This window comes from Macaca mulatta, chromosome 3 (assembly GCF_049350105.2).
Source record: "Macaca mulatta isolate MMU2019108-1 chromosome 3, T2T-MMU8v2.0, whole genome shotgun sequence".
NCBI lineage: Eukaryota > Metazoa > Chordata > Mammalia > Primates > Cercopithecidae > Macaca > Macaca mulatta.
Genome location: NC_133408.1, coordinates 4,529,131 through 4,551,853, shown reverse-complemented (window position 1 = coordinate 4,551,853; position 22,723 = coordinate 4,529,131). Strand labels below are relative to the sequence as shown.

Below are 22,723 nucleotides of genomic sequence, written 5' to 3'. Positions count from 1 at the left end.
AGCTGCCGCTACAGATTGAACGCATCTGGGCCATCCACGGGTTACTGGGTTAAGGATTTTTAATAGGAAGGCCTCAGTGCTTTTGGGATACGCCCTTGTTTACACTGACAACAAAGTGGTATTAGAATGTTACCGGGTTACAGAGAATACCTTTAATTATCAATTATAGGTTTTTAAATTTACCTTGGCTTTTAAAGGAATAGGGTATACTGTTTTTTTCTTAACTACTTGTATATTTCTCTCTTTCTTTTCCTTTCTCTCTTTGACTTTCCTTTTGCCTCTGTCTCTTCCTGTCTTTCTCTCTGTTGGTCTTTCCTCGCCTCTGCCAGCCGCTTATGCTGCTCTTCTCTTAACTACTGTGCAGGGGAAGGCATTCTAAAACCAGCTGTAACTAAGTTTCTATGTATGGAAACTGTTCTGGGTGCCCTGGCTTACAGGTTACCTTGTGCCATACCTTTGAAACAAGGGACCTGTCCAGGCTTCCTTCTGATGGCCAACCCACCTCTAACGCTGGCCAGTCTATTTCACACAAAGTTCTAAGTTCTCCTGGTGTCATAGTAACACCACAATCTCCCTTAAATCCTTTCTTGAAAATTTTCGACATAGTTCCTAGTGGGGTGGGCTTACTTTGTGCCTGACCCATGTCTCCTTGAGACAAAACACCATGCTTACACCACACGCACACCACAAAACAAAGAACGGGTGAAAAGGGTACACACACACACTTTTACAGTTTACGCCAAACCAGAATCAAAACCAAAATCAGAGTATCAAGAAATCCAAGCCAGGTCAAAACCAAAACCAAAGTATCAAGCAATCCAAGTCAAGTCAAAAACAAAAACCAAAGTGCCGGTACAGGCACACTGGGTGATCAGGCCACGCTTCCACTCAAGTGGAATAGGCAAGTTCCCAAGACCAGTCCTGTCAAGCAATTCAAACCAAGTCAAAACCAAAACCAAAGTGCCAATAAAGGCACGCCGTGGCATGCCGTGGGTGATCAGGCCACGCTTCCACTCAAATGGAGTGGGCAAGTTACAAAGACTAGTCTTACCAAGTTTCAGATGTCTGAACTGTAAGTGCAAGTTCCTTGCCAGTGTTCAGCCACTGCGTTGATCCTCCACGGGGGCCTGCCACACATTGCTCTGGGGAGGCGTCCCACCAGGACAAATGCCTACCCAGGAGCGCTCTCAGGATCCGCGTCGCTCGGGCTGGTTGCAGTCCCCCGCAGGGATGTTCCAAAGGGCAGGCTAAAGCCGCCTAAGGAGCTGCCTCGACTGTCTGTTCATCACCTCGCTTCCCGATCAGGGAACCAAGAAATGTAGCAGGACCAGCCGCAGACAAAACCCCTCAGACACCGAGATAGTGAAGGGAGTGGCTTTAATCCGCTGGGAGCATCGGCCTGCTAGCGTCTTCAAATCCGAGCTCGTCAGGTGCTTAACTTCTGTCCCTTTTAAGGGCTCACAACTCTAAGGGGGTCCGCATGAGAGGGTCCTGATCGATTGAGCAAGCCAGGGGGTACGTGACGGGGGCTGCGAGCACTGGTGGTCAGAGTGAAACAGAACAGAACGGGAGGTTTCACAATGTCCTTCCATACAATGTCTGGAATCTATAGATAACATAACCGGTTAGGTCAGGGGTCGATCTTTAACTACCAGGCTTAGATCAAGCAGGCCCAGGCCTGGTTTCCGGTCTGGTTCCTTGGCTTCAGGTCTGGTTCCTAGGTGCCCAGCTACCTGCCTTTTGTTTTGCTTTCCTTTCCTTTTTTGAGTATAAAACAATATAAAACAACATGAGAGGGTCTGTCTCTCTTCTCTCAGTCTGGTCCTCTCTTTTTTAAACAACATAAAACATGGGTATACAGAAGTCTTTGGTAATTCAGGAGCACTGATGTTTAAAACAAGAGCGCAGCTGAAGCTTATCTTTGTTTAAAAAACCATTCGGTCTTGGGATAACAAGATGATGTAAGTATGGCTTAAAGGAGAATCATTTCAAAAACAAAGCAAAACAAGGAAATGAAAAATAAAATGTATGGCTGGGTGGGGTGGCTCACGCCTGCAGTCCCAGCATTTTGGGAGGCCAAGGCAGGCGGATCACGAGGTCAGGAGTTTGAGAACAGCCTGGCCACCACAGTGAAACCACGTCTCTACTAAACAAAAAAATGCAGGCTGGGTGTGGTGCCTCATGCCTGTAATTCCAGCACTTTGGGAGGCCAAGGCTGGCAGATCACGAGGTCAGGAGATTTAGATCAGCCTGACCAACATGATGAAACCCCATCTCTGCTAAAAATACAAAAATTAGCCGGGTATGATGGCAGGCCCCTGTAATCCCAGGTACTCGGGAGCCTGAGGCAGGAGAATTGCTTGTACCCGGGAGGCAGAGGTTGCAGTGAGATGAGATTTCTCCACTGCACTCCAGCCTGGGCGACAGACTGAGACTCCATCTCAAAAAAGAAAAAGAAAAAGAACATTTAAAAAATACTTCCATGTGATGAACTTCAAAAACAGAAAAAGGGTAGAAAATTTAAAAAGAATCTTTGTATAAACAGAAAAAATGATTTTCAGAGGACTTTGAAAACTTTTTTTTCTAAATTTTATATTGCTTTTAGAATTATCTTTCCTCATTGAAATTTTTTTTTTTTTAATATAACTAGTGAAACTGTCCCCCAGGGTTAACAAGAATTCACACCTGGTTCTGGACAGAAATATAGTTATAACTGTGAAAAGAAAGTCCATCTCAGGACCCCACGCTGCCTCCGGCAAACCTGCCTCCCCCTTTATTCCTAAGCAAGATTGCTAGGAAGATAACTGGAAGCTACTTACCTTCCTCACCATTTCCCCCACAGGGATGTTCCTTGGGGACCTCAAGATGTTTACTTTAAAATGGTTCTTTTGAATTTTACCTGGCGAGGTAAGTTGGTAGCTCATCTTCACAGGTGTGGGACAAAGGACAGAATTCAAAGTCAGCCCTCTGGTGACCTGTGACAAACATCTATCTGATTGCTTCCTCTGCCCGATTGTTTGTTTATTTATTTATTATTTATTATTTTTGGCTTATCTCTCCAACACAAATGCCCTATTGTTTATGCAAAAATGTAGATTCACTGAGCCAGACTAAGGCACAAGCGACTATTCCTCTACCCACCTCTCACATGTAAATTGTGTATTCAGGGAAAGGCGGATCAAGGACTGAAGAAAATGCAAACTTTTGACCAGGCACAGTAGTTCCTGTCTGCAATCCCAGCAATTTGGGAGGCCCAGGTGGGTGGATCCCTTCAGGCCAGGAGGTCAAGACCAGCCTGGCCAACACGGTGAAACCCTGTCTCTACTAAAAATGCAAAATTAGCCGGGTGTGGTGGCGGGCGCCTGTAATCCCAGCCACTGGGGAGACTGAGGCAGGAGAATCCCTTGAACCCAGGAGGCCGAGGTTACAGTGAGCCAAGGTGGTGCCACTGCACTCCAGCCTGGGCAACAGAGAGAGACTCCATCTTAAATAAAAAAAAAAAAAAAAAAAAAAAGAATACAACCTTGTGTCTCGTTTCCTATGACCTGGAAGCCCCCGCTTCGAGTTGTCCTGCCTTTCTAGACCCAACCACTGTACATCTTACACACATTGATTGACGTTTCACGTCTTTCTTTTTCTTTTTTGTTTCTTTTCTATTGTTTCTAACCCTCAGTATTCATATCATGTCTCTCTAAAATGTAAACACCAACCTATGCCATGATCGCGTGGGGCACATATACTCAGGACCTCGTGAGGCTGGGTCTCAGGCATGTCCTTGAATCTTGGCAAAACATCCAGCCTGGACAACATGGTGAAACCTCGTTTCTACTAAAAATACAAACATACAAACATTAGCTGGGCGTGGTGGTGCACACCTGTAATCCTGCCTACTCAGGAGGCTGAGGCTGGAGAATCGCTTGAACTCGAGAGAAGGAGTTTGCAGTGAGCTGAGACGGCGCCACTGCACTCCAGCCTGGGCGACAGAGAGACGCTCCATCTTAAAAATACAAAACAGCAAACCTTGGCAAAATAAACTTTCTAAATTAGTTGAGACCTGACTCAGATACTTTCGGGTTCTTGTAACTAAGCATTAATCAGGCTGCACTTTAGCCCACTTCCTTGTAGCTGAAAGTCCTGTAGCCATAGATACTGACCATTTGCACCCCCATTGTTCCCATAGATAGGATCTCTGACGTTAGAATCATAAAGCTTTGTTTAAGAATTGCTTAAGATGTAGGCCGGGCGTGGTGGCTCATGCCTGTAATCCCAGCACTTTGGGAGAATGAGGCAGGCAGGTCACTTGAGGTGGAGTTTGAGACCAGCCTGGCCAATATGGTGAAACCTTGTCTCTACTAAAAATGCAAGGTCGGGCGCAGTTGCTCACGCCGGTAATCCCAGCACTTTGAGAGGCTGAGGTGGGCAGATCACCTGAGGTCAGGAGTTCAAGACCAGCTGACCAACATGGAGAAACCCTGTCTCTACTGAAAATACAAAATTAGCCGGGCGTGGTGGTGCGTGCACGTAATCCTAGCTACTCTGGAGGCTGAGGCAGGAGAATCGATTGAACCTGGGAGGCAGAGGTTGCAGTGAGCTGAGATTGCACCACTGCACTCCAGCCTGGGCAACAAGAGCAAAACCCGTCTCAAAAAAAAAAAAAAAAAAGAATTGCTTAAGAAGATGTTTTTCAGATTCTGAATTCCAGCAGAATGGCTGACACTAACTAACCGGTTTAAAGCCCTTCACAGAGGAACCAAGTCAACGTGAGAATCCAGGTGTCTCTCCGTCTCCAACCTGCATTTCTCAACCAATCAGTGATGTCCACACCTTGGTCCACTTCAAACCGCTTAAGATCCCCAGCCCCAGACTCCTGAGGGAAGCAGCTTTAAGGTGTCCTCTCCTCTCTGCATTCCACAGCCTTAGGACCACGCCTTTCTCTCTCTGCTGCAACCCTCGATCGGTGTTTGGACTTGGGCATCAGGCAACAGACCTGTTAAGGTCACACCAGCAAAAGTTGAGCTAATGGTGTTATTTCTGTCAAGCTATTAAGCCTCTAAATATCTTTCTCAGGCAAGACTTCGTTGTCCTGGTTCATACTGAAAGTAGTGCAAGGGTACACCCCTCTGTAGCCGGCCAGAATATGCACTTCAAATGCACCTCTTGGCATAGGATGATGATTATTATTTTATTTATTTATTTATTTTTTGAGATAGAGTCTTGCTCTGTGTGCCTAGGCTGGAGTGCACGCACGATCTCGGCTCACCACAATCTCCACCTCCTGGGTTCAAGTGATTCTCCTGTCTCAGCCTCCCCAGTAGCTGGGATTATAGGCATGCACCACCACGCCTGGCTATTTTGCATTTTTAGTAGAGACAGGGTTTCTCCATGTTGATCAGGCTGGTCTCGAACTCCTGATCTCAGGTGATCCACCTGCCTCTGCCTCCCAAAGTGTTGGGATTACAGGTGTGAGCCACCGCGCCTGGCCTTTTTTTTTTTTTTTTTTTTTTGAGACAGAGTCTCATTCTATCCCTGAGGCTGGAGTGCAGTGGCGTGATCTCGGCTCACTGCAACCTCCGCCATCCAGCTTCAAGCGATCCTCCTGCCTCAGCCTCCCGAGTAGTTGGGATTACAGGTGCCCACCACCATGCCCAGCTAATTTTTGTATTTTTAGTAGACACAGAGTTTCGCCATGTTAGACAGGCTGATAATTTTTGTATTTTTAGTTGAGACGGGGTTTCACCATGTTGGCCAGGCTAGTCTTGAACTCCTGACCTCAAGTGATCTACCCACCTCGGCCTCCCAAAGTGTTGGGATTACAGGCGTGAGCCACTGCGCCTGGCTGGGGATCAGAGTTTTTAAGGATAATTTGGTGGGTAGGGAGCCATGGGTCAGGAGTGCTGATTTGTCGGGTCGGAGATGAAATTACAGGAAGTTGAGGCTTCCTCTTGGGCTGAGTTGGTTCCTGGGAGGAGGTCAGAAGACCCCATGAGGCAGTTTTTTGGTATGGGTGGTGCCAGCTAACCCATCGAGTGCAGGGTCTGCAAAATATGACCTTAGGTTTGACAGTAGTGATATTATTCCCAGGAGCAATCTGGGAGATTTAGAATCTTGCAGCCTCTAGCTGCAAGACTCCTGAACAATAATTTATAATCTTGTGGCTAATTTGTTAGTCCTGCAAAGGCAATCTAGTCCCCAGGTAGGAAGGGGGTTTGTTTTGGGAAAGGGTTCTATCCTCTTTTTTTTTTTTTTGAGACGGACTCTGGCTCTGTCGCCCGGGCTGGAGTGCAGTGGCCGGATCTCAGCTCACTGCAAGCTCCGCCCCCCGGGTTTACGCCATTCTCCTGCCTCAGCCTCCCGAGTAGCTGGGACTACAGGCGCCCGCCACCTCGCCAGGCTAGTTTTTTGTATTTTTTAGTAGAGACGGGGTTTCACCGTGTTCGCCAGGATGGTCTCAATCTCCTGACCTAGTGATCCGCCCGTCTCAGCCTCCCAAAGTGCTGGGATTACAGGCTTGAGCCACCGCGCCCGGCCCTATCCTCTTTGTTTCAAAGCGAAACCATAAACTAAGTTCCTCCCAGAGTTAGTTCGGCCTTCACCCAGGAACAAACAAGGACAGCTTGGAGGTTAGAAGTAAGATGGACTTAGGCCAGATGTCTTTCACTGTAATGATTGACTCACTTTCAATTTTTGCAAAGGTGTTTTCAAAAGGGCTGGGATGACAGGTGTGAGCCAACACTTCCAGCAGAAGCCCAAATTCTATGTCACCTCTTTAAATTGACTCATCCCCGAGTTTCTCCACATATGCCTGAAAGATACATGTTAGTAAACATCCATCTTTCCCCGTTAATTTGTCTTTTTGTTGTTGTTGTTTTTGAGATGGAGTCTTGCTCAGTTACCCAGGCTGGAGTGCAGTGGCGCGATCCCGGCTCACTGCAAGCTCCGCCTCCCAGTTTCACGCCATTCTCCTGCCTCAGCCTCCCGAGTAGCTGGGACTACAGGCGCCCACCAACACGCTCGGCTAATTTTTTTTTGTATTTTTAGTAGAGATGGGGTTTCACTGTGTTAACCAGGATGGTCTTGATTTCCTGACCACCTCGCCAGGCTAGTTTTTTGTATTTTTTAGTAGAGACGGGGTTTCACCGTGTTCGCCAGGATGGTCTCAATCTCCTGACCTAGTGATCCACCCGCCTCAGCCTCCCAAAGTGCTGGGATTACAGGCGTGAGCCACCGCGTCCGACTAATTTGTCTTTTGTAGCAGGGTCCCCAGTGAGAACCCGGAAGGTAGAAGAAAATGAGCGATTTTCCCTCCCCTACACAGTTAAAAGAGAAGAGCTCTGGCAGGATGAAGACCCGGGCCTGGAGCCCGTCTTCAACATGCCCAGTGGTTTTCTCCCATGTAAAAGGAGCTGGAGAGATTTCTCCCATCTCTAGAATTCTGTGAACACATTCTGTTCCTTTTCCACTGATCCTGACTGATAATTACACATACACAAAAATGTACTTGTAGATGCTACGATATGTGGAGGTAGGGACAGTATTACTCGTATATGTAAGAAAGGTGCAGTCTAGTTACACAGGCGGGAAACAAGAGGGCCCCGTCCAGACCAAGCCCACAAGCTTGCTTTCTTTCTCCTTCCTTCCTTTCTTCCTTCCTTCTTTCCTTCCTTCCTTTTTTTTTTTTTTTTTTTCCGATGGAGTCTCACTCTCCCAGGCTGGAGTACAGTGGCACGATCTCGGCTCACTGCAGCCTCCGCCTCCAGGTTTCAAGCAATTCTCAGCCTCAGCCTCCCGAGTAGCTGGGATTACTGGTGCTCGCCACCACGCCCAACTAATTTTTGTATTTTTAGTAGAGACGGGGTTTTACCATCTTGGCCAGGCTGGTCTCGAACTCCTGACCTCATGATCCGCCTGCCTCGGCCTCCCAAGGTGCTGGGATTACAGGTGTGAGCCACCGTGCTTGGCCCTGCAAGCTTCTTTCTATCCTCATTGAAAATACGTTGTAGGCCGGGCGCGGTGGCTCAAGCCTGTAATCCCAGCACTTTGGGAGGCCGAGGCGGGCGGATCACAAGGTCAGGAGATCGAGACCACAGTGAAACCCCGTCTCTACTAAAAATACAAAAAATTAGCCAGGCGCGGTGGCGGGCGCCTGTAGTCCTAGCTACTCAGGAGGCTGAGGCAGGAGAATGGCGTGAACCCAGGAGGCGGAGCTTGCAGTGAGCCAAGATCGCACCACTGCACTCCAGCCTGGGCAACAGCGTGAGACTCCGTCTCAAAAAAAAAAAAAAAAAAAAAAAAGAAAATACGTTGTAAGAGGGCTGTTTGCAATGGCTCACACCTGTAATCCCAGCACTTTGGGAGGCCGAGGTGGGCGGATCACCTTAGGTCAGGAGTTCAAGAACAGCCTGGCGGCCAGGCGCGGTGGCTCAAGCCTGTAATCCCAGCACTTTGGGAGGCCGAGACAGGCGGATCATGAGGTCAGGAGTTCAAGACCATCCGGGCTAACACGGTGAAACCCCGTCTCTACTAAAAATACAAAAAAAATTAGCCGGGCGTGGTGGCGGGCGCCTGTAGTCCCAGCTACTCGGGAGGCTGAGGCAGGAGAATGGCGTAAACCCGGGAGGCGGAGCTTGCAGTGAGCTGAGATCCGGCCACTGTACTCCAGCCTGGGTGACAGAGCGAGACTCCGTCTCAAAAAAAAAAAAAAAAAAAAAAAAAAAAGAACAGCCTGGCCAACATGGTGAAACCCTGTCTCTACTAAAAATACAAAAATTAGCCAGGTGTGATGGTGCATGCCTGTAATCCCAGCTCTTTGGGATGCTACAGCAGGAGATTGGCTTGAACCCGGGAGGTGGAGGTTGTAGTGAGCAGAGATCAGGACACTGCCTTCCTCCCTGGGTTACACGATCAAAACTCCGTCTTAAAAAAAGAAAAAAAAGAAAGAAAGAAAGAAAAGAAAATATGTAGTAGAAACACCAACCGTGTTGGCTCGACACAGTGGCACACACCTGTAATCCTAGCACTTTGGGAGGCTGAGGCAGGCCGATTGCCTGAGCTCAGGAGTTAGAGACTAGCCTGGGCAACATGGCAGAAACTGTCTCTTTTGAAAATAGAAAGGAAAGACCAGCCTAAGCAACATGGTGAAACCCCATCTCTATTAAAATACAAAAATTGGCCGGGCGCGGTGGCTCAAGCCTGTAATCCCAGCACTTTGGGAGGCCGAGATGGGCGGATCGCGAGGTCAGGAGATCGAGACCATCCTGGCTAACATGGTGAAACCCCGTCTCTACTAAAAAATACGAAAAACTAGCCGGGCGAGGTGGCGGGCGCCTGTAGTCCCAGCTACTTGGGAGGCTGAGACAGGAGAATGGCGTGAACCCAGGAGGCGGAGCTTGCAGTGAGCTGAGATCTGGCCACTGCACTCCAGCCTGGGCAACAGAGCAAGACTCCGTCTCAAAAAAAAAAAAAAAAAAAAAAATACAAAAATTATCTGGGTGTGGTGGCATGTACCTGTAATCCCAGCTACTCAGGAGGCTGAGACAGAAGAATCGCTTGAACCCAGGAGGCGGAGGTTGCAGTGAGCTGAGACCACGCCCTGTACTCCAACCTGGGTGACTAAGGGAGATTCCGTCTAAAAAAAAAAAAAAGAAAAGAAAGAAAAAAAAGGAACAGTAACTGTGTTCTCAAATACATCACAAGATGGTAAACGTTCATTTCGCACGATTAGGAAAACAGCCAAGAATGAGAGGGCAAGAAGAGAAAGGAATATTTTCAGCTTGATGCTCCTTTTTGTGCTAACTGTGCGCTGCCCGGGCACAGGATACAGGGCACCAACTCGCCTCCCTTCCCTCTGGGCATTTGTCTGTAGCCTGGAGAGGGGCCCACCATCCCTCCAGTCCCTCCCTCTTCTCTCCCCTACCCCACTCCTCATCCAGGCTGAGATGGGGCACATTCCCTCCAGTGAGTGTCCAGGCCCGGGGGCCTGTGCAGGCAGGAAGGCAACCTGCCCACATAGAACGGCTGTGGGCAGGTAGGAAGAAGGACCGCGGGGATTAGGAAGCACCTTCTCTGTGCCTGATTTTAGCTGCACAGTCCCGCTAGGAAGGGCCAAGGGTGAGAGGTCATTGGGAGCATGGGCCCTCCAGGATCGTCCTACAGCAGCCTTGGTGTCCACAGTGGGAAAGCAGGCAATGGTGCCATGTGTGGGTAAATGTCACTAAATCATATGCCATTGTGAGGGCCCCAAGACAAGAATGCGTCCTGCATTAGTCAGGGTCCTCCAGAGAAACCGAACCGATAGGATGGAGATAGATGTACATAGATAGTGAGAGAGGGAGAGATTTATTTTAAGAATTGAGACTGGCAAGTCTGAAATTTGCAGGGCAGGCTGGAAATTCTAGCAAGAGATGATGTTGCAGCGAGTCTCAATTCAAAGGCAGTCTGGAGGCAGAATTCCTTCCTTCTTAGGAAACCTCAGTCTTTTCTCTGCAGGCCTTAAATGGATGCATGAGGCCCACGCACATTATGGAGGGTAACCTGCTTCACTCAAATCTACTTAGTAAAATGTTAATCCCATCTAAAAACATCTTCACAGAGACATCTAGGGTGCTCTGTGACCACTGAGCCGGGCACCATAGCCTAGCCACATTGACACATAAAATTAACCAGCCCAGGTCCCAAAGCTCAGAAAGTATCATCTTGTCCCAGGGCAGGTAACCCCATGTCCAGTGCCACCCGCACACACCATGGTATTGGAGTTCCTGCTCATCGAGCTTCCTCGCCTGTCTGAGCACACCTGGCTCAGGTACAGTCGTTGTCCGTCAGGGACCCAGAGCCTTCTCTTGCTCTCCCCATCCAGGCTCCCCAAGGCTTTGTTCTCTTCCATTGGTCACTTGCCCTGTTGAGCTGGGGCTCATCATATTTCTCCATTTTAAATTTTTTTTTTTAATTTTTTGAGACGGGGTTTCACTCTTGTTGCCTAGGCTGGAGTGCAATGGTGCGATCTTGGCTCACCACAACCTCCACCTCCTGGGTTCAGGCGATTCTCCTGCCTCAGCCTACCGAGTAGCTGGGATTAGAGGCGCCTGCCACCACGCCCGGCTAATTTTTGTGTTTTTAGTAGAGATAGGGTTTCACTATTTGGTCTCAAACTCCTGACCTCAGGTGATCCACCCATCTTGGCCTCCCGAAGTGCTGGGATTACAGGCATGAGCCACCATGCCTGGCAGCATATTTCTCTATTGTTGCTGTAGTTTTTGTGCATGGAATATTTTTGTTTTTATTTTTGTAGAGCCAGGTCTTACTATGTTGTCCAGGCTGGTCCCAAACTCCTGGCTTCAAGCAGTCCTCCTGCCTTGGCCTCCCGAAGTGCTAGGACTACAGGTGTGAGCCATGGAGCCCAACCAGTTAATTGTGTTTCAACTGTTCATTGACCTCATTGAGAAATTAGATATTTGGGCTGGGTGCGGTGGCTCATGCCTGTAATCCCTACACTTTGGGAGGCCAAGGTAGGAGGGTCCCCTGAACCCAGGAGTTCAAGACCAACCTGGGCAACATGGTGAAATCCTGTCTCTACAAAAAAATACAAAAATTAGCTGGGCATGGTGGCACACACCTGTAGTCCCAGCTACTCTGGAGGCTAAGGTGGGAGGATCACCCGAGCGTAGGGAGGATGATGCCACTGCACTGCAGTCTGGGCAACAAAGTGAGACACTGTCTCAAAAAAGAAAAAAATATATAATTTCAATTAAAATAAAATTAAAAAGAAGGCCGGGCTCGATGGCTCATGCTTGTAATCCCAGCACTTTGGGAAGCTGAGGCAGGTGGATCATTTGAGGTCAGGAGTTCAAGACCAGCCTGGCCAACATGGTGAAACCCCATCTCTACTAAAAATACAACAATTAGCCCAGTGTAGTGGCATATGCCTGTAATCCCAGGTGCTCGGGAGGCTGAGGCAGGAGAATCATTTGAGCCTGGGAGGCAGAGGCTGAGGTGAGCTGAGATTATGCCACTGCACTCCATTCTGGGTGACAGAGTGAGGCCCTATTTCAAAACAAGAAAAAGAAAAGAAAAGAAAAGTAAATTACATCTTTGGGCCGGGTGCGGTGGCTCAAGCCTGTAATCCCAGCACTTTGGGAGGCCAAGACGGGCGGATCACGAGGTCAGGAGATCGAGACCATCCTGGCTAGCATGGTGAAACCCCGTCTCTACTAAAATACAAAAAAATTAGCCGGGCGAGGTGGCGGGCGCCTGTAGTCCCAGCTACTCTGGATGCTGAGGCAGGAGAATGGCGTAAACCCGGGAGGTGGAGCTTGCAGTGAGCTGAGATCTGGCCACTGCACTCCAGCCTGGGCAACAGAGACTCCGTCTCAAAAAAAAAAAAAAAAAAAAAAAAAAATTACATCTTTGAAGAACTGGCTTTGTTTTTTTTGAGACAGGGTCTCAGCTTTTCAGTCTGTCACCCCGGCAGGAGTGCAGTGATGTGATCTGGGTTCACTATAACCTGTGCCCCCCGAGGCTCAAGCAATCCTCCCATCTTAGCCTCCTAAGTAGCTGGGACCACAGGTATGCACCACTACACCCAGCTATTTTTGTTTGTTTGTTTGTTTGTTTTGAGACGGAGTCTGGCTCTGTTGTACAGGCTGGAGTGCAGTGGCCGGATCTCAGCTCACTGCAAGCTCCGCCTCCCGAGTTTACGCCATTCTCCTGCCTCAGCCTCCCAAGTAGCTGGGACCACAGGTGCCCACCATCACGCCCGGCTAGTTTTTTGTATTTTTTTAGTAGAGACGGGGTTTCACCGTGTTAGCCAGGATGGTCTCGATCTCCTGACCTCGTGATCCGTCCGTCTTGGCGTCCCAAAGTGCTGGGATTACAGGCTTGAGCCACCGCGCCCGGCCTCACCCAGCTTTTTTTTTTTTTAATTTAATTTTGTTTTGTTTTGAGACAGTGTGTCTCTCTGTAACCCAGGCTGGAGTGCAGTGGTGAGATCTTGGCTCACTGCAACCTCTGCCTCCTGGGTTCAAGTAATTTTTCTGCCTTGGCCTCCCCAGTAGCTGGGAATACAGGCACGTGCTACCATACCTGACTAATTTTTTTTTTTTTTTGAGTCTTGCTTTGTTGCCCAGGCTGGAGTGCAATGGCATGATCTCGGTTCACTACGACCTCCACCTCCCGGGTTCAAGTGATAGTCCTGCCTCAGCCTTCCAAGTAGCTGGGATTACAGGTGTGCACCAACATGCCCAGCTAATTTTTGTTTTTGTTTTTGTTTTTTTGAGACAGAGTCTCACTCTGTTGCCCAGGCTAGAGTGCAGTGGCATGATCTTGGCTCACTGCAGCCTCTGTCTCCCGGGGTCAAGCGATTCTCCTGCCTCAGCCTCCTGAGTAGCGGGGATTACAGGCACGTGCCACCACGCCCAACTAATTTTTATATTTTTACAAACATGGGGTTTCACTCCTGACCTCATGATCTGCCCGCCTCAGCTTCCCAAAGTGCTGGGATTACAGGTGTCAGTCACCGCACCCGGCCAATTTTTGTATTTTTAGTAGAAATGGGGTTTCACCTTGTTGGCCAGGCTGGTCTCGAACTTCCAACCTCAGGTGATCCACCTACCTCAGCCTCCCAAAGTGCTGGGATTACAGGAGTGAGCCACCGTGCCCGGGCCACACCAACTACTTTTTGTAATTTTAGTAAAGACAGGGTTTCACCATGTTGGCCAGGCTGGTCTCAAACGCATCTTCTCAGGTGATCCACCTGGCTCAGCCTCCCAAAGTGCTGGGATTACAGGAGTGAGCCACTGGCCCCAGCCCTAGAATTGGCTTTTATCAGTTAATAAACTGGAGTGATTTGGAGACTAATTAGAGTGCACACTAATATAATATTTGAACAGTTCCGGCTGGGCATGGTGGCTTATGCGTATTTGGGAGGCTGAGGTGGGCGGATCACCTGAGGTCGGGAGTTCAAGACCAGCCTGACCAACATGGAAAACTCCCATCTCTACAAAAAATACAAGATTACTAGAGTGTAGTAGCACACGCTTGTATTCCCAGCTACTCGGGAGGCTGAGGCAGGAGAATTGCTTGAACCCAGGAGGTGGAGGTTGTGGTGAGCTAAGATGGCGACATTGCACTCCAGCCTGGACAATAAGAGGGAAACTCCGTTTCAAAAAAGAAAAAAGAAATTGAACAGCTCCTGGCATGCGACGTATGAGACATTGGAGCAGTATGTGAGAATGAACTCCATGCAAAATCAAAAGCAGGTGAGGGCCGGGCATGGTGGCTCAGGCCTGTAATCCCCGCAATTTGGGAGGCCGAAGCAGGTGGATCACCTGAGGTCAGTCAGGAGTTCAAGATCAGCCAGGCTAACACGGCGAAACCCCGTCTCTACTAAAAATGCAAAAATTAGCTGGGTGTGGTGGTGAGCATCTGTAATCCCAGCTACTCGGGAGGCGGAGTCAGGAGAATTGCTTGAAGCAGAAGGCAGAGGCTACAGTGAGCTGAGATCAGCTCCCTAGTTTTCAGTAGCTTCTGCTTCATTTTTCTCAGTGAAGCCTCTCAGATCCTAACCATCCTTTTTTTTTTTTTTTTTTTTTTTTTTTGGAGACGGAGTCTTGCTCTGTTGCCCAGGCTGGAGTGCAGTGGCCAGATCTCAGCTCACTGCAAGCTCCGCCTCTCGGGTTCAGGCCATTCTCCTGCCTCAGCCTCCCGATTAGCTGGGACTACAGGCGCCCGCCGCCTCACCCGGCTAGTTTTTTTGTATTTTTTAGTAGAGACGGGGTTTCACCGTTTTAGCCAGGATGGTCTCGATCTCCTGACCTCGTGATCCGCCCGTCTCGGCCTCCCAAAGTGCTGGGATTACAGGCTTGAGCCACCGCGCCCGGCTCCTAACCATCCTTTAAGAACAACCCGAGCCCTGCCTTCTCCACTTCCTCCAGTGTCATTTTCCAATTCTTGCCCATGTGCCGTAGCTCTGGCATGTGCTGTGCCCCACCTGGGTTACTGCCCCCTTTCTTTCCTATACTCCACCAGCCTGGGCCCAAGCCAGGCGCACAGTGAGTGCTGGTCAGTCTGGCTGGCACCATAGCTCCCCTCAGAGTGCCCTGCCCCGCCCACCCACCTCCCCGTGCTGCTCCTTGTCCCCACTGAGTCCAGGCCACACGAAATGTTCATGGCCATCCCTCACTCACCTTCTCTGTGTCACCTGCGGGGTTCATGTGCTGTGTTTTTGTGAGTGCAAAAAGCATTTACTGTGTTTTCCCTCTCCTCTTTTTTTCTTTTTTTTTTTTTTGAGACAGGGTCTCGTTCTGTCACCCAGGCTGGAGTGCAGTGGTGTGATCTCAGCTCACTGCAGCCTCTGCCTCCCAGGTTTAAGTGATTCTCCTGCCTCAGCCTCCCGAGTAGCTGGGATTACTACAGGCACACGCCACCACGTGTGGCTAATTTTTCTATTTTTTTAGTAGAGTTGAGGTTTCACCCTGTTGGTCAGGCTGGTCTCAAACTCCTGACCTCAGGTGATCTGCCTGCCTCAGCCTTCCAAAGTGTTGGGATTACAGGTGTGAGCCACCACCCCTGGCCTCCTCTCACACCACAACAGTGAACACAGAAAACTTCTGTAGGTTCAAGACGTTCTGTGACCAAATGTTGAGGGCATTTCTCCCCTCCACCAAGCACGTGGTCAGTTCTGCAGTGGCAGACACCAAGTGGGGTCCTCCAGCTTAATTCTGTCACGTCTCCCTGGGGATGGTGTCAGATTCTATATGTGGAGGACTCAGTCCCCAAAACTGCCTCCCCGAACTAATCACAAGTCCAGGCCTCCGGAGTTTCTGACCAGCCAGCTATCAACCCGAGTTCCCAGGCCCCACACTGTGGATCCCATACATTTGCTGGAGCAGCTCACAGAACTCAGGAAAACACGTTCACCAGTTTATTACAAATGCTATTACAGAGGCCGGGTGTGGTGGCTCACCCCTGTGATCCCAGCACTTTGGGAGGCTGAGGCGGGCAGATCACCTGAGGTTGGGAGTTTGAGACCAGCCTGGCCAACATGGCGAAACCCCATCTCTACTAAAAATACAAAAATTAGCTGGGCGTGGTGGGGTATGCCTGTAATCCCAGCTGCTTGGGAGGCTGAGGTAGGAGAATCACTTGAACCCAGGAGATAGAGGCTGCAGTGAGCCGAGATCGCGCCATTTCATTCCAGGCTGGGCAACAAGAGGGAGACTCCGTCTCAAAAAAAAAAAGAAAAAAACATTAGCTGGGTGTGGTGGCACATGCCTGTAATGATACTTGAAAGGCGGAGGCATGAGAATTGCTTGAACCCAGGAGGCAGAAGATGCAGTGAGCTAAGATTGTGCCACTGCACTCTAGCCTGGGTAATGGAGTGACACTCTGTCTCAAAAAAAAAAAAAAAAAAAAAAGGTATTACGAAGGATACAGAGAAACTCGAATGGGAAGCCATGTGAGAAGGGGCGCGCGGCTTCAAGGCCCTCTCCCAGGATCCTCCACGTGTTCACCTATCCAGAAGCTCTTCAAACCCTTTATTTCTGGGGTTTTATGGGGGCTTTGTTACCTAGGCATGATTAGTTAAACCACTGACCATCGGTGATCAATTTTACTCTCTCTCCCCACTCCCTGGGGACTGAGGCGGTACTGAAAGTCCAAACCGTCTATATCCTGCCTTGCTTTTTTTGTTGTTGTTGTTAGACAGAGTCTTGCTCTGTTGCCCAAGCTGGAGTGCAGTGGCGCGATCTCAGCTCACTGCAATCTATGCTTCCCAGGTTCAACTGATTTTCCTGCTTCAGCCTCCCTAGTAGCTGGGATTATAGGCACACGCCACCAACCGGTTAATTTTTTTTTTTTTTTTTTTTGAGACAGAGTTTTGCTCTTGTTGCATAGGCTGGAGTGCAATGGCGCGATCTTGGCTCACTGCAACCTCCACCTCCCGGGTTCAAGCGATTTTCCTGCCTCAGTCTCCCAAGTAGCTGGGATTACAGGGATGGACCACCATGCCCGGCTAATTTTGTATTTTTAGTAGACACAGAGTTTCTCTATGTTGGTCAGGCTGGTCTCGAACTCCTGACCTCAGGTGATCCAGCCACCTCAGCCTCCCAAAGTGCTGGGATTACAGATGTGAGTCACTGTGCCTAGCCTGCCCAGTTAATTTTTGTATGTTTTGTAGAGACAGGGTTTTGCCAAGCTGGTCTCCAACTCCTGACCTCGGGTGATCTGCCAGCCTCAGCCTCCCAAAGTGCTGGGATTGCAGGCATGAGTCACCGCGCCCAGCATGGTTATTTCTTGATGATATGCTAAACAAGGGGTGGATTATTCATGCTCCCCCTTTTAGACCATATAGGGTAATTTCCTGATGTTGCTATGGGATTAGGTGGGAGTGTAGCAGTGAGGACGACCAGTGGTCACTCACGTCGCCATCTGGTTTTGGTGGGTTTTAACCTGCAACCTGTTTATTTATTTATTTATTTTTTTGAGATGGAGTCCCGCTCTGTCACCCAGGCTGGAGTGCAGTGGCGCGATCTCGGCTCACTACAACCTCCGTCCCTCCAGGTTTAAGCAGTTCTCTGCCTCAGCCTTCTGAGTAGCTGGGATTACAGGCATGTGCCACCACCCACAGCTAATTTTTTGTATTTTTAGTAGAGATGGGGTTTCACCATCTTGGCCAGGCTGGTCTTGAACTCCTGACCTTGTGATCCACCTGCCTCTGCCTCCCAAAGTGCTGGGATTACAGGCGTGAGCCACTGCACCCAGCCTACTGCAACCTCTTTTATCAGCAAGGTCCTTACGACCTGTATCTCGCCCTGACCTCCTATCTCATCCTGTTACTTAGAAGGCCTTAACCGTCTGGGAATGCAGCCCAGTAGGTTTCAGCCTCATTTCACCCAGCTCCAATTCAAGATGGAGTCGCTATTCTTCATACGCCTCAAATATTTCTCCTTTTTTTTTTCTTGAGACAGGGTCTTACTCTGTTGCCCAGGCTACAGTGCAGTGGCATGGTCTCAGCCTACTGCAGCCTCGAATTCCTGGGTTCAAGCGATCCTCCCACTTCAGCCTTCCAAGTAGCTGGGACTACTGGTGTGCACCATCACACCTGACTAGTTAAAAAAATTTTTTTTCGCCCGGGCACAGTGGCTCACGCCTGTAATCCCAGCACTTTGGGAGGCCGAGGCGGGCAGATCACGAAGTCAGGAGATCGAGACCATCCTGGCTAACACGGTGAAACCCCAACTCTATTAAAAATACAAAAAATTAGCTGGGCGTGGTGGCGGGCACCTGTAGTCCCAGCTACCCGGGAGGATGAGGCAGGAGAATCGTTTGAACACAGGAGGCGGAGGTTGCAGTGAGACAAGACTGCGCCACTGCACTCCAGCCTGGGCGATAGAGCAAGACTCCATCTCAAAAAAAAAAAAATTTTTTTTCTTCTTTTGAAGAGACTGGGGTAGGGATGTGCAGGGGGCAGTTGGGGGTCTCAGTATAATGCCCACACTGGTCTCAAACTCCTGGCCTTAAGCCTCCCGAAGTGCTGGGATTGCAGAAATGAGCCACCACACTCAGTCTAGTCATGTCTTTCTTTTTCTTTTTTTGAGGCAGAGTCTTGCTCTATACCCCGGGCTGAGTGCAGCTGCATGATCTCGGCTCACTGCAATCTCTGCCTCCTGGGTTCAAACAATTCTCCTGCCTCAGTCTCCCAAGTAGCTGGGATTACAGGCGCCTGCCACCACACTCAGCTAATTTTTTAAATTTTTTTTTTTTTTTTGAGACGGAGTTTTGCTCTTGTTGCCCAGGCTAGAGTGCAATGGCACAATCTCAGCTCACTGCAACCTCCACCTTCTGGTTTCAAGCAATTCTCCTGCCTCAGCCTCCCAAGTAGCTGGGATTACAGGTACCCGCCACCACGCCCAGCTAATTTTTTTGTATTTTTAGTAGAGACGGGGTTTCACCATGTGGTCTTGAATTGCTGACCTGGTGATCCACCCGCCTCAGCCTCCCAAAGTGTTGGGATTACAGGCGTGAGCCACTGCACCTGGCAATTTTTGTATTTTTAGTAGAGTCAGGGTTTCACCATGTTGCCCAGGCTGGTCTTGAACTCCTGACCTCAGATGATTTGCCCGCCTTGGCCTCCCAACATGCTGGGATTACAGGTGTGAGCCACTGCGCCCAGCCTAGTCATGTATTTCTATAAACAATTATATGTGCCTTTTTACTTCATATATCTATTTTCCCAAGAAAATTATTAATAAATCTGGCTGGGTATGGTGGCTCATGCCTGTAATCCCAGCACTTTGAGAGGCCAAAGCGGGCAGGTCACCTGAGGTCAGGACTTTGAGACTAGCCTGGCCAGCAAGGAGAAATCCCGTCTGTACTAAAAATACAAAAATTAGCTAGGCATGGTGGCGGGCACCTGTAATCTGAGCTACTTGGGAGGCTGAGGTAGAAGAATCGCTTGAACCCAGGAGGCAGAGGCTGCAGTGAGCCAAGATCATGCCAGTGCACTTCAGCCTGTGCAATAGAGAAAGACTCCGTCTCAAAAAAAAAAAAAAAATTAACAAATATATTGAAAACTTGTTGTAAAGAGAATAGACAGAATGGCTGGTTGTTTGAATTAAAATGTACCTGTTTTTTTTCTTTTTCTTTTTTTTTTTTTTGAGACGGAGTCTTGCTCTTTTGCCCAGGCTGGAGTGCAGTGGCATGATCTCTGCTCACTGCAAGCCCTGCCTCCCGGGTTCACTCCATTCTCCTGCCTCAGCCTCCTGAGTAGCTGGGACTACAGGCGTCCGCCACCACGCCCCGCTAATTTTTTGTATTTTTAGTATAGAGAAGGGGTTTCACACTGTTAGCCAGGATGGTCTCGATCTCCTGACCTCGTGATCCACCCACCTCGGCTTCCCAAAGTGCTGGGATTACAGGTGTGAGCCACTGAGCCCAGTCTGTTTTTTTTTTCTTTAGAAGCCGCTTTGGTCTCAACACCTGGAGGAGGCCGCCTGTGGCCTCACAGGTGTGGATGGAGGCAAAGGTGGATTCACAGGGAAGCAAATGAGTCTTCGCCCCCTCTAAAGCCCCACACCTACTTAACTTTGAATTATTTTCCTAAGGACTCCCTACAGTATGCAAGTTTCAGGGCCCAGAAACCCTGGCCCATCCCCGGAGGAGGAGACTACTGATGGTGCATCTGTCAGAGGCATTTGAACCAAAGCAACTCCATCTTGAATACGGACTGGGTAAAATAAGACTGAGACCTAAGGGCTGCATTTGCGGGAGGTTAAGGCATTCTTAGTCACAGGGTGAGGTAGGAGGTCAGCACAAAACACAGGTCACAAAGACCTTGCTCATAAAACAGGTAAATGAGCTGGCCAAATCCCACCAAAGCAGCCGGCCAAATCCCACCAAAACCAAGATGGTGATGGAAGTGACTGCTGGTGGTCCTCACTGCTCATTATACACTAATTATAATGCATTAATTATAATGCATTAGCATGCTAAAAGACATTCCCACCAGTGCTAGGACAGTTTACAAATGCCATGGCAATGGCAGGAAGTTACCCTATGTGGTCTAAAAAGGGGAGGAACCCTCAGTTCCCACCCCTGTTCAGGAAACCTCATGAATAACCCACCCTGTGTTTAGCATATAATCAAGAGCTAACAATACGTATAAGGTGCTTGGCAAGGAAGGCAGGGCAGGAAAGAAAAACAAACAAACAAAAGAGTATAAGCATCTGAGCAGCCACACCACTGGTCTGCCTATGGAGTAGCCGTTCTTTTATTCCTTCGCTTTCTTAATAAACTTGCTTTCACTTTATGGACTCGCCCTGAGTTATTTCTTGCTCAAGATCCAAGAACCCCTTCTTGGGGTTTGGATCAGGACCCCCTTTCTGGCAACACATCCCATCCTTTCCCCTTTTTCTGAAGACAGACTTCAGAAATGAAAAAAAAAAGAAGGGCGGCTGCTCATGGTGGGTGAAAGGGCAAAGCAGCTGGCAGAGAAGGCACCTAGCTGATGACCCCAGAGCCTTCTGGGCCCAGAGGCGGGTGGCAGGGCCTGGGCTTCTGTCTGCCCTAAACTTGCTGCAGCTGCTTCCCGGGTCCTCTTGTGGAGCTCCTGCTGTCTCACAGGCTGGATGCAGAGAAATTAAAGCTTCAGACCGGGGGCAGGTCTAGGTGTATCCAGTGAGCCCAGGGCTGCTTCCTGGGGCCTGAACAGCATGTCACAGGGCCCCTGCCCCTGCTGAGAAGGGCCCAGGCTTGGGGTAAGGTTCTGCTGTCACTGCCTTGAAATTCTTCACTGTAATATCTGATCCAGGGACCTTGTCTTACCGGAATGGGGTCTCAATCCAGATCCCAAGGGAGGGTTCTTGGCGCTCACACAAGAAAGAATTCAGGGAGAACCCACAGAGTGAAGTGAAAGTGAGTTTATTACAGAAGTAAATAAACAAAAGAATGGCTACTCCATAGACAGAGCAGCCCCAAGGGCTGCTAGTGGCTATTTTTATGGTCCTTTTTTTTTCCCCCCTAGAATCCGTTCCTGAATTACATTGGTTATTTCCCGATCATGTGCTAAACAAGGGGTGGATTATTCATGAGTTTTCTGGGAAAGTGGTGGGGAATTCCCAGAACTTAGGATTCCTCTTCCATTTATTTATTTATTTATTTATTTATTTATTTATTTATTTATTTGAGATGGAGTCTCGCTCTGTCACCCAGGCTGGAGTGCAATGACATGATCTCGGCTCACTGCAACCTCTCCTTCCCGGGTTCAAGCGATTCTCCTGCCTCAGCCACCCAAGTAGCTGGGACTACAGGCGTACACTACCACGCCTGCCTAGCGTTTTGGTATTTTTAGTAGAGATGGGGTTTCACCATATTGGCCAGGCTGGTCTCGACTGCTGACCTCAAGTGATCCGCCCGCCTTGGCCTCCCCAAAGTGCTGGGATTACTGGCATGAGCCACTGTGCCCGGCCCCTTTTAGACCATTTAGGGTATCTTCCAAACGTTGCCAGGGCATTTGTCAACGGTCATGGCGCTGGCGGGAGTGTGTTTTACCAAGCTAATATATGATAATTAGTGTATAATCAGCAGTGAGGAAGGCCACAGGTTAATTTCCCCGCCATCTTGGTTTTGGTGCTATTTGGCCGGCTTCTTTACTGCATCCTGTTTTACCCGCAGGATCCTTGTGACCTGTGTCTTGTTCCGACCTCCTATCTCATCCTATTAGTAAGAATGCCTTAACCTCCTGGGGGTGCAGCCCAGCAGGTCTCAGCTTCAGTTTACCCAGCCCCTATGGAGTCTCTCTGCTCCAACACCTCTTGACACTTGCATCTGCATCTTGCACTAGGCTCTGCAGATTATGCTCAGTCTTCAATACTGAGCTTTTTCTGTCCCCTTTAACTTCCCTCCTGAGGCAAGTATCTTAGAGCCTCCCTCTTGCCCACCCTGCTGCCCTCCATCTTTCTGAAAGAGACGGCTCTGCAGCTGCACAGCACTTGGCCAAGGGCTCTTGGCGGTGTGGAGCTCTGAAGACACAGGAGGGATGTCCTCCGAGCTGTTCATGCCTAGACCTACCCCTGGCTCCCTCCAGCAATCAGCTTCTGTCCTGGGCCTGCCTTCCTTCCGGGAGGAGTGGGGGCCCACAGAGCTGCCCTTCCCCCGCTGTGTATGGGCTCAAGGCACTGACGGCACTAGGTGGGCCACTGCATAAATGGATGTTTATGAGTATTGAAGGCTGGTC

The 22,723-nt window shown here is 49.3% G+C and overlaps 1 long non-coding RNA gene across 1 annotated transcript in view; it reads right to left on the bottom strand.

Moving 5' to 3' along the window:
• Positions 1-5,249: 5,249 nt before the first annotated feature.
• LOC144339617 (uncharacterized) overlaps positions 5,250-22,723 on the bottom strand; it is a 37,071-nt gene continuing 19,597 nt past the window's right edge. Inside the window, exon 3 of the long non-coding RNA XR_013414862.1 lies at positions 5,250-5,394. This is a non-coding gene — a long non-coding RNA (uncharacterized LOC144339617). The remainder of the gene's footprint in view (positions 5,395-22,723) is intronic.